The sequence below is a fragment of the Salarias fasciatus genome, chromosome 23, assembly GCF_902148845.1.
Source record: "Salarias fasciatus chromosome 23, fSalaFa1.1, whole genome shotgun sequence".
In the NCBI taxonomy this organism is placed as follows: domain Eukaryota; kingdom Metazoa; phylum Chordata; class Actinopteri; order Blenniiformes; family Blenniidae; genus Salarias; species Salarias fasciatus.
The window spans coordinates 28,773,416-28,791,683 of record NC_043766.1 but is presented as its reverse complement, the minus strand read 5'-3'; the positions used below and the strand labels follow the sequence as shown (position 1 = coordinate 28,791,683).

The 18,268-nt window shown below is 45.4% G+C and overlaps 1 long non-coding RNA gene across 1 annotated transcript; it reads left to right on the top strand.

Moving 5' to 3' along the window:
* Positions 1-726: 726 nt before the first annotated feature.
* On the top strand, positions 727-1,047 carry LOC115381972 (uncharacterized). The gene is made up of 3 exons (XR_003930490.1): positions 727-786; positions 850-920; positions 994-1,047. It is a non-coding gene; the product is annotated as an uncharacterized LOC115381972 (long non-coding RNA).
* Positions 1,048-18,268: the final 17,221 nt, after the last annotated feature.

Sequence of the window (18,268 nt, the reverse complement as noted above, 5' to 3'; positions counted from 1 at the left end):
GCCCCGCCGTGGCCATGCGGTAGTAGGCCTGACCACCGAGAACAAAGGAGACCCCTTCCCCTGTCATGTGAACAAAGCATCCCGATCAAAAACAAAAGGTTTTGATCAGGTTGCAATTGAGCAATTAACATAACCTCATAGGTTTGAAAGTCACAGGTACGGCTCACCTGTGCATTTTAACACGTGTTGCACAAGCAAGCTCATCTGATATTGAGTGTAAGCCTATTATCATGGATAATCAGAGCATTCAGAGATCAGGAGCAGAGGCGTGAGCAGGTCAAGTTGTACTCGACCTACGACTCAGCAATGTGGCCAGCGTTAAAACCCACGGGTAAATGGCGGCCCACCCCGGAGGTGGACCCCGCTGACCAGTACAGCCAACTTCTGGCTCACTTTTCGAACAGTAATATGGCCTCAGAGACGACGGCACTTCAAGGCTATGACATCGAGGTCGAGTACGCTCAGAACCAGAAAATGGCAACGGGCCTAAGCCTGGTTGTGTGTCAACATCGTGACTGTGCAGAACAGTCAGACATCAAACCTCTCTTTGCCATGTGTAGTGGTAGGCGTGCACCGGCCTCCAGCACGCCCACCGAGTAACCAATCCTGCTGCGGCGGAGTTGTGATTAGGGTAACTCGCCTCACCTGTGCGTCTCCTCTCCTCTGGCGTCCACACTCCATGCAGCCGATTCCAGAGACACAGACACTTCTCCTTAATGCTAAAAGAGCTGGTCACAGATTCCTAGCTCAGGCTTGGTGACCTTGCGGCCGTTCATGAGCTTTGTGGTGAGTTGTACTCACTCGTTGTTCATTCATAAAATTATATGCATCTAATCCGCGTCATCATAGGTCTCCGGTCTCGTATGTGTGGGCTGCCTTGTAGTTCCTCGCTCTCTATTCTTGCGTGAAGCGCTTTATTGGTGAGTGTAAGCAAAACGTTCGTTCATAAAGCCATGTGCAAACTATCATGGGATGTTTTGCGCGCTGTTTCAGACTTACAGCTGAGTGCGAGGTTTGTTTTCCTCCTGCTGCTCCTGGTTCAGAGCGCCGCCTTGGTGAGTAGTGGGGCTCTTCAGTCACAAAGTTAATCCATAAAAACATAGGCTAATACAGTTTGCTTATTTAGGTTTCCAACCGGGCCTCCTCTTCTCCCCTGATTTGGTACTCCTCTCTGGATTTTTGCTTTCCTCTCCCACTTCCTACTGGCTCCTTGTCTGCCGCTGCGGAGCACTGTGAGCAGGGTGACGTATAGACTGTTGGACCGAGCGACCACTTGAGGGCGCCGGTGCCTTCCACAAAGACTAAGTGTGCGCTCTAAAACAAAATGAAACCAAAACAAACTGTTGTGTGAAAGTGTTTGGGTGGAAAATATTTTAAACCAACCGGAAATGTCTTATTTGATTAATACACTGTAAAATAAAGGTTATATTTTTTTCTAAATTGCCTCTGTCCTCTTCAGTCCACCTACTTGTGCTGCCTTATTTAACTGCGGGGCTATTTTAGTTTAGTTGCTGGTTATACCAGCTGGCGTTGTCATTGTTTACAGTTTCTAAGTTAATGTTTATATCATCCCACTTCTGACGCCACTCGGCTACACACGCTTCAAACCCTCTCTTTCACTCATCATGATCATGATGAGAACGTCTGTCAGGGTCTTCTCCGAGACTTTGTTGATGTCTGCTCATTCCACCATGACAGCCAGCTTAGGGCCGGTGTCGGTATTGTTTGGGCTGGTCAAAACAGTGACCTGCCAAGTCATTTCCAGCTGACCAGTCAGTACGCTGAAGCCGCAGCGGGGTTCACAGCACTGCAGCAGGCAGCGAAACTGTCCATCACACAACTGGTACTTTGCCCGCCATAGTTCCATCCTGCACCTCCCCACCTGGACGGCAAACAGCATGAACAATGCCCAAAACAAAAACGTTAAACAGTCAGAAGTGTTTTTGATATGCGACCAGCTTGTGACCGACAAAGGAATGACAGTGGACCTGGAGAGGGTCAAAGGTCATTCCCACGTCACTGGTCCAGACAAAGCTAGAGATGATGAGGCAGACCACCTGGCCAAGCTGGAAGTAGAACAGGGAACGGTCTGGGAATTTCAGCATGAGTGGCTCCCTGCTCTGCAGTCATGTGTAGTCAACGCCTTCACCCACCTTCAGGCCAGGGAGACGCAAGGGGGCGCCCATGTGCAGACCCTCCACCTGAGATGGAGACCGGGTGACGGCGACCTGATCACGATGCAGGAGCGGGACCCCGTGCTCGGAGTCGACCATGGCTTGTGGAGAACACATCTATGGATGGAGTCCCACAAGTCCCGCCACACGGGCCAAGTGAACTACAGACCTGTCCCTGTGATCTGTTATACCTGACACAGGAGAGTGGCCTGTTAGTTCACACCAAAGGCCAGGGACTTGCCCGGTGGGCGGTCCTGACTGACCAGCGAGGGGCCATGTTAGTCCCCGCGCATGACTCCCCCATCGGTTGCTGCCATGGTTCCCACGCAACCCTCCAAACTCACCAGCAGGTGGCATACTGTCCCACAATGGCCCAAAACACCAAGCTTTATGCCCAAAGCTGCCTCATTCATTGTCAATTTCAACCCTCGCGACCATGGAACTGCCATTTGATGGTGATGTGGAACACACATCACCATCACATTTGCATGATCACGCTGATTTTTAATCACTCTTCACATACTCGGTTACCTTGTCTTCTTGTGGTGGTCTACTACACATCACCATTAGTCTAACCACCACAAGAAGACAAGTAACCGAGTATGTGAAGAGTGATTAAAAATCAGCGTGATCATGAAATGTGATGGTGATAGTGATGGTGATAGTGATCATGCATATATGACCTCTGACCACTGAGAAGGCCAGAAGCAGGCCAGAGAGGCCCTCAGTGCCCAGACAGGAAGCGGTCATCACAGAGCCCGGATCCAAGCCGCTCCCACGGGCAGACGCCCACGCTCCAGTCCAGAAATGGGGCAGAGGAAAGCCCCGGCCGGGGACCCCGGCTGCCCCAGGGCCCCGCGGAGCCACGATCGGCAGGAGCTGGTCCACCCCGGGCAGGGCGAGCAGAGCCGAGAGCCCAAGGCCCAAGAGCCCAAGAGCCAACCCCCCACACAGGCGGAGGGCCATGACCCACCCGGGAGAACCGGCCCACACGGACGGCTACCCACCGCAGGCCAGTACACCCCCCAGTGCTCCGGCCACGCACCCCGAGATCCAGGGCATCACAAACCCCGCCCCCACCCCCGGAGCCCACAACCCCTGGCCCACCCCTCCCACCCCCTGTCCTCTCCCGCCTCACTCCCCCCGCCCCAACCCAACACTCACACCTACTCACTCACACTGACACACACACACACAAAACCACTCATCCCTAAACCTTACACACTCATATTCTGACACACTCACACACTCTGACGCACATGCTAACAAGCACGTGCTCGCATACTCACACACACACACACACACACACACACACACACACACACACACACACACACAGTCCACCCTAACCCAAACACACACACGTCATCAAACCATCATGTCCTGTGGGAGACCCCCCCGGAAGGCAAGGGAACACCAAACCCCACATCCAGGCCCCCCCGCCACCCACAACTGCCGCCCCCACCCCCAAATCCCACCGCCACATACAGGTATGCATCCCCCAGAGCCAGCAGCCCCCAAACCATAGCCGGTTCAAACTCCAAGCCTGTGGGGAAAACAACAGCTCCTCCCCCTCACCCCCCACCAGAAGGAACCCAGAAACGGGGTGCAGAAGTGAGAAGTGAGTGTTGATGGAGTATATGTTGTTTGTGATTCAAATTGAGGGACAGTAACCACACCGTCCCGCGAGTGAGGCCAAACGAGCAGTCCCATCTACCTGAACAGCCCCACCCCTCACACAGAGCGCCAAGGCCCCCAGATGTGTGTGTTTGTATGTATTTGGTCGTGTTAGATGACTAAGTGCAATTAAGACTGAGAGGCGAGCCACCGAAGGGTGCAGTGATTGGGGCCACTTATATGGCCCCCTCCACCACACTCAACTTGATAAGCCCGTCTCCCAAAGCCCTACGTGTGTGTGTATGAGAGCACACACACAATTCATATCAAGTTGAATACGTCTTGGTGTAGCATACGATGTGCGATTATGCTAGGATAACTCCGATGCACCATAGACATGCTGCACTGTTTTCGTTTCAACTTGTAGTGATCCCACACTTTGCATCCCAAAACGCTTACTATTATTATTATTATGGTAGAAAACATTCACCCGCTTGCCCCGTGTGGCAGATAACCCTGCTATTTACTCGCCAAACAGAAAATTAATCTGCCGTTGGCAGCTGTTAATTTGGGATGTTGGTGGTAATTCTTTTTTGTGCTATTCCCCTATCAGCTGATGATTTCATTGAGCACCCAACCTTAGCATCTAAAATAACTTTTATACCTAATACGAAATAAACACAGGACACTGAAAAGTCCTAACTTACCGCTTGCAAAACAGTGCCGTGCAAAATGCCGTTGGCAGACGAAGACTGGAGTATTTGTCTTCTTCTGACCCAGAAAAAGAAATCATTTCCACTGCTGCCTGGCCAATTTCATCTTCAGGAAAGCCAAATAAAACTGCCTTTCCAGGACATCCAAATAAACATTTTCTGGGAGCCATGTTCTCTGGATCTAACACCAACACATGCACACCATGCACAGAGAAGCCTGGGCTGAGTCTGAGTATGACCATATAAGGAAGCCGGATCACATCTACGTCACAACGGTCCCGGCTTGAAAAAACCTCAGTGAAACAGAGCCTTCACAGCCAGTCAGAATATTTTTCAGGGCTTGCGGGCAAAGACATGAACCGCATTACTTGAAACTTTGGCGTCATTTCACATTGGTATCAGACAATTTAATAGTGTTTACAGGTTTAAAAAAGAGGTCCACTGATCAGCGTCCTCTTTAAAGAACATAATGGCAGCAACAAGTGTTCACTGTAACAACTGGCAATATGTAAATCTGTCAAACAGTCAATGATTTACTGCGATACTACAGTTAGCTGACCCTAAATTTAGCGGATGGCTCCACAAGACTGAGTATGGTAAGCACGCCATATCAGCAATCTAATTAATTTTTCAATAATTTTTCTTCAATTTTTCATTCAAAAAGTAGACGAGGTCACACAGTCCAGCATATTCCTCTTCAGCCTCTGAGTTCCCCGTTTTCACACCTTGATCATGTTTGCATTTTTTTATTTTTTGTTAATTTATTTTACCTTTACATGTGAACAGCAATTGCTTGTTTTAAGATTCACTAGGATTTAACTTAAGTGAAAACAATTGATATTATTTATTTTAGTTGTATTTTTTGTGTTTGTTAAAACTTTGCTGCCACCTCGTGTCCCTCTTTATGCTTGAATGCACTAGTCTTCCTTCCATGTGCCCACTAGGGGGCACAGGATAATGACTGATAATAACTGCCCACTGAAATTTGGCAATATATTGGGCAATATATCTGTTTTGTTGTTTGAGTAGCTGTTGAGGTGAACTGGGCTCGAATTCAATAAGTTCTCTTCTTCCCACTCCTTTTTGAGTACTGATCAATTGATCTAATTTTTTCAACTTCTTCTATTGATGAAAAGTTGAATTGGAAATTGCATACAAACTATCTCAAAAGCAAAATAGCGAAAACCATTGGTATAATGTGTAAAATTAAACATTCTGTAAACCAAAAATCCTTGCACTTACTGTACAATACCCTCATCCTACCGTATTATAACTATTGTTCAGAAATATGGGGGAACACCTACAAGTCTACACTTCAACCAGTTTTCATCCTGCAGAAAAAAGTAATTAGAATCATCAATGGAGCTGATTACTACACTCCAACAAACCCATTATTTTTTAAATTATATATGTTAAAATTGCATGATCTAGTTGACCTAAACACAGTTGCACTAATGTACAAAGCTCATAATAATATGCTTGCTAAATGTCTCCAGGAGAGATTCAAACCAAGAGAGACACACTATAGTTTAAGAGGAACTGATATCTACCAAAAAAATAGGGCCAGGACAAACACTAAAAGGAGTTGTATCTCGATTAGAGGAGTCAATTTATGGAACAGTCTTGATAATGTGATAAAACAGGCAACTTCCATTAAAACATTTAAGAAGATGTTTAAATTAAAAGTTCTTGATAGTTATCGAGCAATATAGTGTATTTGGTTCTTACAATTGATTTTAAAAAAAAAAAAAGAAAAGATTATTCATTACTGTGATGTAATTTTCTCATTTTTTTCTCTTTACTTTTGCTGCTGTCAATAATGGCATTTTTGCTAGTTTACTACATTATTGGGTAATTAATAACATACATTTATATATAATATAGTTATTTTTATTACTGCATTGATTAACGTACTCATATCAATATATACAACACCTTGATGTTGTGGTCATTGTCGGATCATCACTATATCATTCTATATCTAGTAATCTAAAAAAAAAAAAAAAAAAAATCGGCAGTCAGGAGTAATGGTGCTGAATGTAAACATTAAGTGACACAACATAATCACCAGTGTAGGGCAGGCAAGGGGGGCCTGTACTGAGCTGAACGTAAGTTTGCTTATTAAATCTACAAAAACACGGATGTTTAGGCAATCGGCTGGTTTTTCATAAACATTCTTCTGTTTATAGCTGGCCGCTGCTGTTCTTTAAGCTCTAAATATGATTTCCTTAAGCTCTCTAATTCCAGTACTGTCTTAAAGTAACTATTGTTTTAAAAGAAGGATATCTCTAATAAATAAATTAATTCCCTCTTCCCCCTTAACACTGTTAGCCTGGCCCAATTTTGTAGTGTTTAGTGTTTTCTTTGAGTTAATGAAGGGATTGCTTTTGGGTTTTGTGGTTTAGTGTTTAGTATTTTAACATCTACCTCAAACTAAAAGCACTTTACCCTTTGCCCATTTGCACAGTGTGCACAGACTCAAAGCACTTTAACATCTCAAGCACTTTAAGCACTACAGCACTTTAAAAATAGAAGAAGATATGGGTTTTGGAATTCTTTTTGGTTTGCCATTAATTGTTTGATTTGGAGTTTCTTTACTAATTTTGTGTATTAAATTTGTTTAACTTCGGAATTCTATATTTACTTTTCGATTATTGGGCTACTGTGTTTGCCAAAAGATCTTAATTCAACTGTTCAACTTCAGCAAAAGTCGAAAATAAAAGCACTGTATTTTGCCATCACTGCCTTGGTTTTCTTTAATGCCGGATCATGTACTTGTGCAGGTGAAATTCAAAACGGGGTTTACTGCTCGGTCATTGTACCACAGAGTGGCGTTGTCGGCAGGATCTGGCAACCAGGCAGTGTGGCCTTAGTTTAGATATGTTGCTGTAGTGTTTTTTTTGTGAGAGCTTTATTTGAAGAAAAAAAAAAAAAAAAAAAAAAAAACTAGAACTTTATAAATCAATTAGAGCTTAATTGAACAGCAGCTGGCACACCGTGGGACGAGACCAATATCCCTGGTGTCTGGTGTCCATTCCATCCACGTCGAACCATGGGGGAGGAAGTGCAGCGGCTTCAAAGGAGGGTCCGTGAGCTCGAGGATGAACGAGATCGTTTGGTGCAAGAGAGGGACAGCGCCAACGCTGGGCCAAGTCGAGCAGGACAAGCGGACAGTGCTGGGACTACAGATCGGATCATCTATCTGCCTTGAGAAAGAAAGTGTCCAATCTTCAGAGGAACTCATGGGATTGGCATCAATGAATGGATCGAGGAGGTCCGGGCAAGCATGCGGGTGAAACATGTGGGCCGTGCAGACAAGGCTGGGTTTATTTTTGACCATTTAGAAGGTGAAGCGCGTGATGAAATTAAATATAGAACTGTTGCTGAACGAGAAGATCCAGAGACTGTTTTTAAAATCTTGAAAGAACTCTATGGGTGTCAGAAACCTTACATTTTGCTCCAGGAAGATTTCTTTTCAAGAAGACAGCTTGATGGTGAAACTTTACAAGAAGTCTCACATGCACTGTTTTGTTTAATGGAACGAGTTGTTGCTAATGCTCCCTACCGAATGACTAATTCTGGATTCTGGTACACTGTTGCGAGATCAATTTGTAGAAAATGTAAATAATCCTAATTTAAGAAGAGAGCTAAAGCGTTTAGTGAGGGAAAATCCTAATTACACCTTGCTTGATGTCCGTTCTGAAGCCATAAAATGGGAGCGTGAGGGCGGGGTTGTTGAGGGTAGGGCAAATTTCCATTGTGTGCCTACATTATGTGCCACCCAAAATGTTAATGTGCCCCCACAGGTCCCTCCATCCCCTGATACGGCTACCCAGCTTGCTTCCCTTACTGCCTTAGTTCAGAAGCAACAAGAGCAGTTAGCACATATCACACAAACCCTTGCCACTATGCAGTCTCCTACTCCTAGGTCCCCAGGTCCAAATAGTGTTACCTGCCATCGCTGCCAACAGCCAGGCCATATCGCTCGTTACTGTAATGCACGTGTTCGTTTCAGGTCCTCTTCAGCTTGTTCCCCTCAAGCGATGGCCCCCACTAGCACTCAGCAGACAGAAAACTAGCTCCCCCTATTGTCAGGAGCCAGACATTAGGAGGGGATGGGTTAGGCTCATCAGTGGTGGAGGGTGAAATGGAGAGTTTAATTTCCCCTTGTCCTCAGGTCACAGTGAAATTGGCTGGGGTTCCTGTTCAGTGTATCCTTGATACTGGGTCAATGGTTTCAACCATTTCAGAGTCGTTCTTCAGGCAAAATCTTCAAGGTGAATTAAAGTCATGTCACTGGCTAGAGTTGAAGGCCGCTAAGGGTTTATCTATCCCTTACCTGGGTTATCTTGAGCCTGATGTTGAAGTGGGTGGGAGAGTAATTCCACGTAGAGGTATTTTGGTTGTAAAAGACCCTCCAGAACAGGCTAGCTCCACTCCCACACAAGGTATTATTGGGATGAATGTCATAAAAGCATTCTATGAGCAGCTTTCTCATCAGTATGGCCCTGATTTGTTTGACCTCCCCTCTGTTATAGACGTCCCTGCACCCTGGTTACCTGCTTTTCAGCTCTGCCAAAAAGCTGAGGGGCACTATAGCCCAGCTCGAGCGAGTATAGCCAAAGTCCGAGGTCGAAAGCCAATTGTAGTTCAGGCGGGAACTACCATTTGTTGCAGCTACCTGTTCTGTTTTAGCAGGTTCTACTGGAGCGACACTTGCTGAGCCCTTGGGTCACGGATTTAGTTTGCCGCCTGGGTTGTTGATATCCCCATCCTTGATCAGTGTTATCAGAGGAACAGCATACATTCCGGTTGCTAATGTTAGTGCCTCCACTGTGACTTTAAAGCCTCGCTGTCCTTTCGCTTTTGTGTCCCCTGTTGAAGTAGTCAGTTTACCTTCAGGAGTATCAGAAATTCCCTGCGAGCTTGATTCTTTAGTTGCTACTGTTCGGTCACACACTGCAGGGTTGGTTCAGTGCGGGAGAAAATTTTAGGGCTTGACCTCTCAATGTTAACTTCAGGCGAACAGCAAAAAGCTAGGGCATTATTGTTCAAGTACGAGTCAGTATTTTCAGCTTTCGATGGTGACTTAGATTGCACAGGGCTTATATCACACGATATCCCTCTGTTAGACACCGTCCCTGTGCGTCAGCGTTATAGACGCATACCGCCATCAGAATGCGAGTCAGTAAAAGCCCACATCAATCAGCTGTTGGAGGCCCAAATAATCCGAGAGAGCAGCAGCCCCTACGCCTCCCCCATCGTGGTCGTCCGCAAGAAGGATGGCAGTCTGCGCCTGTGCGTGGATTACAGGCAACTAAACAAGAAAACTCGAAAAGACTCTTTTCCACTACCACGAATTGAGGAGTCGCTTGACTCGTTGTCCGGAGCTCAGTGGTTCACAACTATGGATTTAGCTTGCGGCTATAATCAAGTGCCGGTGACAGAATGTGACAAAGAAAAGACTGCCTTTTGCACCCCGTTCGGCTTATATGAGTTTAACCGAATGAGTTTTGGACTATGCAATGCGCCCGGGACCTTCCAGAGGCTCATGGAGCGAATGTTTGGTGCACAACATGGTCAGTCTCTGTTACTGTATCTTGATGATATAGTTGTCTTTTCTTCAGATGTTGATGAACACTTACAGCGACTCGAAGTGGTGTTAAATCGTTTGCAGCGGGAAGGATTAAAAGTTAAACTGGAGAAATGTGAATTTTTCAAAAAGGAGGTGCAATTTCTGGGGCATCGAATTTCCAAAGAGGGAGTTTCCACCGATCCCGCCAAGATAGCAGCGGTGTCCAACTGGCCTCGGCCGCAGACCGTCTCGGAGCTTCGGTCCTTCATCGGCTTCGCCAGCTATTATCGGAGGTTTGTGGACGGCTTCTCCAAGCTGGCTAGCCCACTCAATCGGCTCATTGCAGATCTGACCAGCCCCGACAAGCGGAAAGGGCGGAAGACATGCCTGGGCAACGCTTGGTCTGAGGAGTGGGAGGAGAGCTTCAATGCCCTGAAGTCCCGCCTTGTAAGTGCTCCCACATTAGCGTTTGCTGATTTCACTCTGCCATTTATCCTCGAGGTAGATGCGAGCCACTGTGGATTTGGAGCTGTCCTGTCCCAGGAGCAAGGAGGGAAAGTGAGACCAGTGGCCTATGGCAGTCACAGCCTGCATCCAGCTGAGAAAAACTACAGCTCCATGAAGCTGGAAATGGCAGCCATGAAGTGGGCAATGGCAGAGAAGTTCAAAGATTACCTGTGGGGCCACCGCTGTGTTGTATGGACTGATAACAATCCACTGAGCCACCTGGATACGGCCAAGCTGGGAGCTACTGAGCAACGCTGGGTCGCTGAGTTGTCCGCCTTCGACTATGTTGTGAGGTATCGGCCTAGGCGGATTAATCGAAATGCTGACGCTCTCTCTAGGCAGAATCCTCCCAGTAACGACCGAGATCAGCTGGAGCGTCACCTACCTGGCACACAAGTTCCTGAGGCGATCGCAGAAAACATCGACCAGTGTCATCAGGAGGCCCATCAGTCCACAATCACTGCCCTTCCTTCCCGCAGTCCAGGGGATCTGAAGACGCTCCAGCATGTTGACACTGCTATCGGAGCTTTCCTGTTGTTCTGGAGCCAACAGAGATTTCCGAGTCGGGCTGAGCAGGAGGAGATGATCCCTCGAGCGCGGGGTCTGATCAAGCAGTGGGATCGCATCGTGCAGAAGGAGGGACTGTTTTACCGCCGCCTGCAGAGATCAGATGGAGGTGAGGAGATACTCCAACTTCTGTTGCCTGAGTGTTTGCAGGAGGAGGTGCTGAAGGGTCTCCACCAAAACCATGGCCACCAAGGGATCCAGCGGACCACTGAGGTTGTGTGGCAGCGATGCTACTGGCCAGGAATGGATCGGGATATAAAGGACTGGTGCCAGAGCTGTGAACGCTGCGTGATCGCCAAAAGTACCCAGCCCAAGATTCGTGCACCCATGGGCCACCTTCTTGCATCTAGACCCAATCAAGTTCTCGCAATCGATTTCACACTTCTAGAGCTGGCTCGTGATGGGAGGGAGTTGATGCTCATCATGACGGACGTATTCTCAAAGTTCACGCAGGCAGTTCCCACACATGACCAGAAGGCCCAGACGGTGGCAAAGACATTGGTTCGAGAATGGTTTTATCGGTATGGTGTCCCAGCCCGAATACACTCGGACCAGGGAAGAAACTTTGAAAGCCTGCTTGTCCAACAGCTGTGTGCCCTCTATGGGATCCAGAAGAGCCACACCACACCTTACAGACCACAGGGCAATGGTCAGTGTGAGAGAGAAAAGCAAAACTGGCCAAGTCATCTGCCCCAGCTGGTGTTCCAGTATAATGCAACTTCCCACCAGTCCACCGGTGAGTCGCCCCATCTGTTAATGTTTGGCCAAGAGCCTCACTTGCCTGTCGATTTCCTCCTTGGCAATCTTCCAGAGCCTGAAGTTGGAGGGGTGTGTGACTGGGTGGTGGAGCATCGTCGGCGATTGCAGGTGGCCATGGACGTTGCCCAGAATAGAATGGAGTTGGCTGCACGACAAAGGAAAGAGCGACATGACAGCCAACCGCTGTGTGAGCCACTGCATGAAGGCCAGAGAGTGTACCTGCGGGATGTTGGTCCAGGCCGTAGAAAAATTCAAGATGCCTGGGGCTCCACACTTTACCAAATTGTGAAATCTCCCCAACCAGGAGGTGTGGTCTATTCAATAGCCCCTGTTGACTGTCTCAACCAAGTAAGGCAGGTGCATCGTACCGCTCTAAAAGCCGCTCTACCTCCTCCGGAGACCAGCCAAGAGGTATGGCCGCAAGATGTATCTGCAGAAGAGGGAGCGAGTGATGAGGAACCTGAAGCTGGAGCCTGGGTGGTGGTCAGAGAGTCTGTCAGTGCGCCATCATCACCGGTAGCACTGCCCTCATCACCTGCAGTGCTGCCCTCACGACCTGTAGCCCTGCCCTCACCTGAGCATCCTGCTGTCCAAAGTCCGCCCACTCCTCGGCCGGTTGTTCCAACTGCACGTCATAGTGCTGAGCCGTCAATCAGGAGATCCAACCGCAAAACAGCCGGCCAGCATTCCAATCCACATCGCCTCCCTGTGTCTATTAGGGATGAGGAACAAGGGGCTGCTGCCTCTCAGATTCAGGGTGCCAGTAGTTCAGCGACGGCTATATTCCGTCCCTGGTCCTAGGTCCTGTTTGAAATCGGTGGGTCCCGATTCATTTTTGGGGGGAAGAATGTAACCGAGTGGGTGATTGAAGTGTTCTGTGAGCGGAGGGGCCTTGAACGCACCACCCGGTCCCCTCCCTCTCTTCACGCTACTTAATCAGCTGATCGACCACCGGTGGGTTAGGTTCGGTGTTTGAGAGCTCGGGTGCAGGGTGCGGTCATGTCGAGCTGAATGTAAGTTTGCTTATTAAATCTACAAAAACACAGATGTTTAGGCAATCGGCTGGTTTTTCATAAACATTCTTCTGTTTATAGCTGGTCGCTGCTGTTCTTTAAGCTCTAAATATGATTTCCTTAAGCTCTCTAATTCCAGTACTGTCTTAAAGTAACTATTGTTTTAAAAGAAGGATATCTCTAATAAATAAATTAATTCCCTCTTCCCCCTTAACACTGTTAGCCTGGCCCAATTTTGTAGTGTTTAGTGTTTTCTTTGAGTTAATGAAGGGATTGCTTTTGGGTTTTGTGGTTTAGTGTTTAGTATTTTAACATCTACCTCAAACTAAAAGCACTTTACCCTTTGCCCATTTGCACATTGTGCACAGACTCAAAGCACTTTAACATCTCAAGCACTTTAAGCACTACAGCACTTTAAAAATAGAAGAAGATATGGGTTTTGGAATTCTTTTTGGTTTGCCATTAATTGTTTGATTTGGAGTTTCTTTACTAATTTTGAAAAATCCAAACACACAGTTCTTAATTTCTGCATATTAATTTGTTCTTTACCTTTTTAACCTTATATTTTGAGACAAATTTCTGTCAATGACATGGTGCTTGTAGCGAAAATCTGTGTGCCCTTAGCAATGACAAAAATGTGGACATTTTACAATTATGTGCAGTAAACCCTGGTCTGTTAAGTTACTGAAAATACCATCCTGCATATTCGGACAGCTGCTGCTCTCACTCTGGTGTCCTCTGCTGAGCAGAGGAAGCTCAGTTTGCTGTTATAGTGACTTGAAATGGCATAAAATGGAACACAATAGAGCTCAGTAGAACCACCCCTTTTCTGAAACTTTAAAGCATCCTTGATATTATATTTATATTCCATCTTCTTTCATGCAGAAACAGCATTCATGTGTTGATGTTCATTCATATTGGAACTATAAGAAGTTAAGTAGGAAGGGTACTGGAAAGTACCTTGCTGATAACTGGAGAAAACCGGAAGTATGTCCCAGGCTTGTGCACATAGTCAATACCATATTATTGCCCAACCCCTAGATACTGTCTTCAGTACTGTCAGTAATCACAGTGATGTATGAATAAAAAGGGTGTGTGCCAAGCTGAGATGTGACCCTGATGAAGCTGCAGCGTGAAGTCCACAATAAAAAAGAAGCAGTTCTATCCTCAATGGAAGCAGAGTCAAGCCCAGGTGCTTCAAATCTGCTGATTGTCAATCAGCAGCACAGGACACACAGAAGTTAATGGCAGCTCACACTATAGACAGACAAGCTATTACGGATAATTCTCTAATTTGAAACTACCAAGTCAGGAATGGAACCCAAAATGCTGTGTTTTCACTTGAAAATGTTGTCATTTAAATGTGGACTGGAAAATATGGCAATGTTGGAAATCTGCCTCAGAATGAATTCACGTACTTGAGATAAATAATGCTTTTCGTTTAAACCTAAAGTTACCCCTGCTGAGTAAATCCACAGGCTGATTTACTGTAGCAGAAAAAAAAAAAAAAAGCTGAAACATTGTTCATTGTGGAACAAAATTCCATGCACAAAAATGTCTGACGTGCGCATAACAAAAATTCAAAGGAATGTGTCTATTCTTTAAATCTGTTGTATTTTTGGACAATTTTAGTCAAAATTTAATTTTTCATGAGGGAACTTGGCTGAGGGGATGATTCCATACTACATCAAATTTGGCCAGTTGATAGAAAAGGGACTGGTGTCCGAAAATTTAAATCTTCCACAAAAGTCAGAGGGTGTAGCTGTGGCCACAAATTGACATGTTTGCCTTGTAAATAGCATGAACGCAATCCACTTGCTTTCAAACATCACACGCATCATAGTCCAGAGCTGACCAAGGCCTTATAATGACAATGACCATCAGCTATAGCACCACCTGCTGAAAGAAAAAAAAAAAAAAAAAAAAACTGAACTGCATGTTCTTTTCAAGAGCAGGCTCATCCTTGTGGGTAATTCAAAATCAGTTCAACTTCAGCCAATTGATCAGATATGGACTGAAGAAAAGTCATTAAAATTTTCACAAAACTTTGATATTTGCCATGAAAGAGGAAGTGCAATGAAAAAAACCTGAATGTGATCCAATCTGAATCACGTTGACAAGTTTTATCAGTTTCTGGATTCGACTATGGCCGTTATGGCACGTGCTGGAACAGGAAGTGCAGTGTGACTAGCCTGAGCACGCTCTAATTGAGCTCAAACTTTGTTTGAATAGAGTCTGCCTTGATGACAAATATAAGATGGCTGTGTGTTAGTTGGCCTCCCACAAGTAGTGAGGAGCCATTCAAGGCTGAATGAGAATCAGAATGCTTGCACCTTTCAATGAAAATGTATAGCTTTGTGTGCCTGTTAAATGGTTGAGAGACACACTCAATAGACTGGATGTAATCATGCTGGTGATACAGTTGTGATATTTGCTGCATGGTTAGACTGCTGCCACATGATGCAGACAGTGATTTGCAATTAAACTCTCTTACCGTGGTGCTGAGTCAACATTCGTGACCATAGCCATCCATTCCAGTAATGAGCCTTGGGTGCATAACAAATGAGTCCACATTAAGCAGAGAATGTTGTGTTTGACACATGGAGGAGTGTCTCACTGTTTCTCAGGACTAATTGTCTCTCATTAGTATGAAAAGCATGACATGATGTGGTTTACACAGCTAGCCAGTCAGATGTGCTCTAGCGTTTACCAATGTGGGTTGCTCTCAGTTTGGTTGTTCTCATTTCTTTTCTGCAGTTGAGACAGTCAATCGTGTCCCAAATTGGAAAAAAAAAAAAATGGAGGGGATGCACAGTTTGCCTGCACCTCCTAGTATAAGTAATATCATTAATTGGTTGATATTGTTAGAATTATATAGAGGCGTCATAAGTAACAGTGGAAAAATTCCTGAACATGTGACCTTCACTTTAGGTAACTTTTCAGAAATTCATTGAAACAGAGCAGCAATATCGACATCAGCCAACAGGATATAGAAATGAAGAAAGCATCAGAGACAGGCAGAGATGCTCCACTGTCTGCCTTACTGAAGTGCCTCTGAGCAAGTTGCTTCATGGACTTTTCACTCACCCTGAAGTCTTGCTCTGCAGCTAAGTGTGACAGTTGACCTCCCTGTGGAGGTTCTTGTGCCTGTTCTTTCTCTTGTTGTGAGGATCAACAAAATGTCACATCTGAAGTGCCTTTGCACAACAGTGTGGAGCGTTGCCAAGGTTGACACGCTCTTAAGATATATGCTATCAAACAAAATGGGACAGTTCAAGGAGAGGATAAATTACAACAAGGAAGATAGAGACGCCGCTCATTCAGAGTCTAGGAATTATGGTTGACTTTTAAAAAATAAAATGGTAATTTGTATTCACTGCAGATGTTTTGGATCATTACAGTGTCCCTGTTTTTAAAACCCAGCAGTAAACAAGGACATGGATGTTATGATGTGACATATCCCACCTTAACACAGCATCCCACAACCTTCAGGGTACAATTTAAGGCTGAATTTATGAACATGATGAGCAAACGATTCCAGTGATTTAGAGTTGAATATCTGATCAGATATCCGATTGAATATTGCACATGATTGGCCTGTATTGAGCTTTGATCATATTCCCCACAGAAGCACTGTTTACGCTGTTAATTACCTATGATGTAAATGACTGCAGGAATGTCTGAGTCTGTTTATATTTAGTGTGATTCGTGGGGAGTGTCTGCAGTAGAAGCATTCATCCATCAGAGACTGCACAGTGGTGCCGTGAGTAGCATTGTTACCTCATAACAAAAATGTTGTGGGTTTGAGACTGGCTGTGGTTTGCATCGTTGGCCCTTTGCCTGACAGCAGGCTGCTGAGCTTGGCATTCTCCTTGAAGGCCACATTGAGCGTCTTCTGGAGATCTGTTGGAAGAATTCTTATGTCACTGAGTGCATATGCCTTATCGTTGCTAAGATGTCTTACTCTGCACAATATATACCGTAAATCCTCTTATAGTAGCCGGGGCTTTTGTCTCAAGTGTAGCTGGCACCAGGCTTTTAATGGAAGGAGGCATGTATAAGAGGGAGGCTTATATTTTAAAATCTTCAAAAAGAGCAGAAAGATCTTTTGACAGTAATGCAGTTTAGAGATGGGGATATATCGAATTAATTCGATTTTATTTTTTCTATTGATGTGAAAAAAATTACATCTCAGCATCGAGTTAAATATTTTATGTCCCTCCGCCATTTTTACCGGACGCGTGTAATACATACAGTCGCAATACCAGGAGGACTGGAACTGTAGCACACACTACTGTCAGTACAGCACCGTAGCACTTCACAGAAAAAAAGAAAAGACAACAACAAAAAAAAACAGGCTTATATTGGGAGGCGGCTTTTGAGTTTTCTTCAGATGCACCCGGTCATTAAAGGAGACGGGCTTTTAATGGAATGCAGGTCATTATTAGAGGATTTACGGTAATCATGATGGAACCCGTACAAAGAGTACGAACATGTGTAACATCCCAAATCCCGAAGCTTTAGCGATGGTGAGCAACTCATGGAGTCCAAACCTATTTGAAAGATTTCAAGCCTTCCATAAAGTGTGTTTATCCTCCACATCCTTCCAACAATGTCAGAATGTGGAGTTTATGCAAAGCAATGCAGCGCACATGGAGTTTAATAAATTGGTGCTGCGGGGAAAAAGAAACAATGTGGCAGGATGTTTGAATTTTTTTTTTTTTTTTTTTTGCCTTTGGGAAAGTGTAAACGCCAGCAGCCATTTTGTTGGATGAAGCAGCAGTGAACAATCTTCTACGACCTGAATTTAGCTTCTTTTGCAGGTCTCCATCTGCTTTGTGCTCTGAAAGTAGAAATTCATCAAATCCATCTTCTAAAATTGAGCCTCATGGTGCTTCTTGAAGGTGGAGGCGAAAAGATTTTGTTCAGTCAATTGTTTTTGTCCTCCAAAAATCTGAAATTTTATGGATGTCACATACAAAGAGTAACATGCCCAGGTATTTTCTGTACTCCTCGCCAGCAGCCTTTTATTGGATGAAGCAACAGTGAACAAGCTTCTACAAGCTGAATTTGCCTTCTTTTGCAGGCCTCCATCTGCTTGTTTCTGTTTTGAAAGTAGGAGTCAATGAACTCAATATTGCGGAAGTGGGCTTCATGGAGATTTCTAAAGTTTGGGCTGGCGAGTTTCAGTAAAGTCTTGCTCTTTTGCAGTCGTGGGATTTTACCCAATGTTGCTGCTCTTTATGGTTTTAACTGTCTCGTGTTGCACTGTGCTTCAACTTTGTCAGACTGCTGTGGCTTTTTTCCCACTGCTTTGGGGTTCATGAGGTTTAGCCTTTTCCA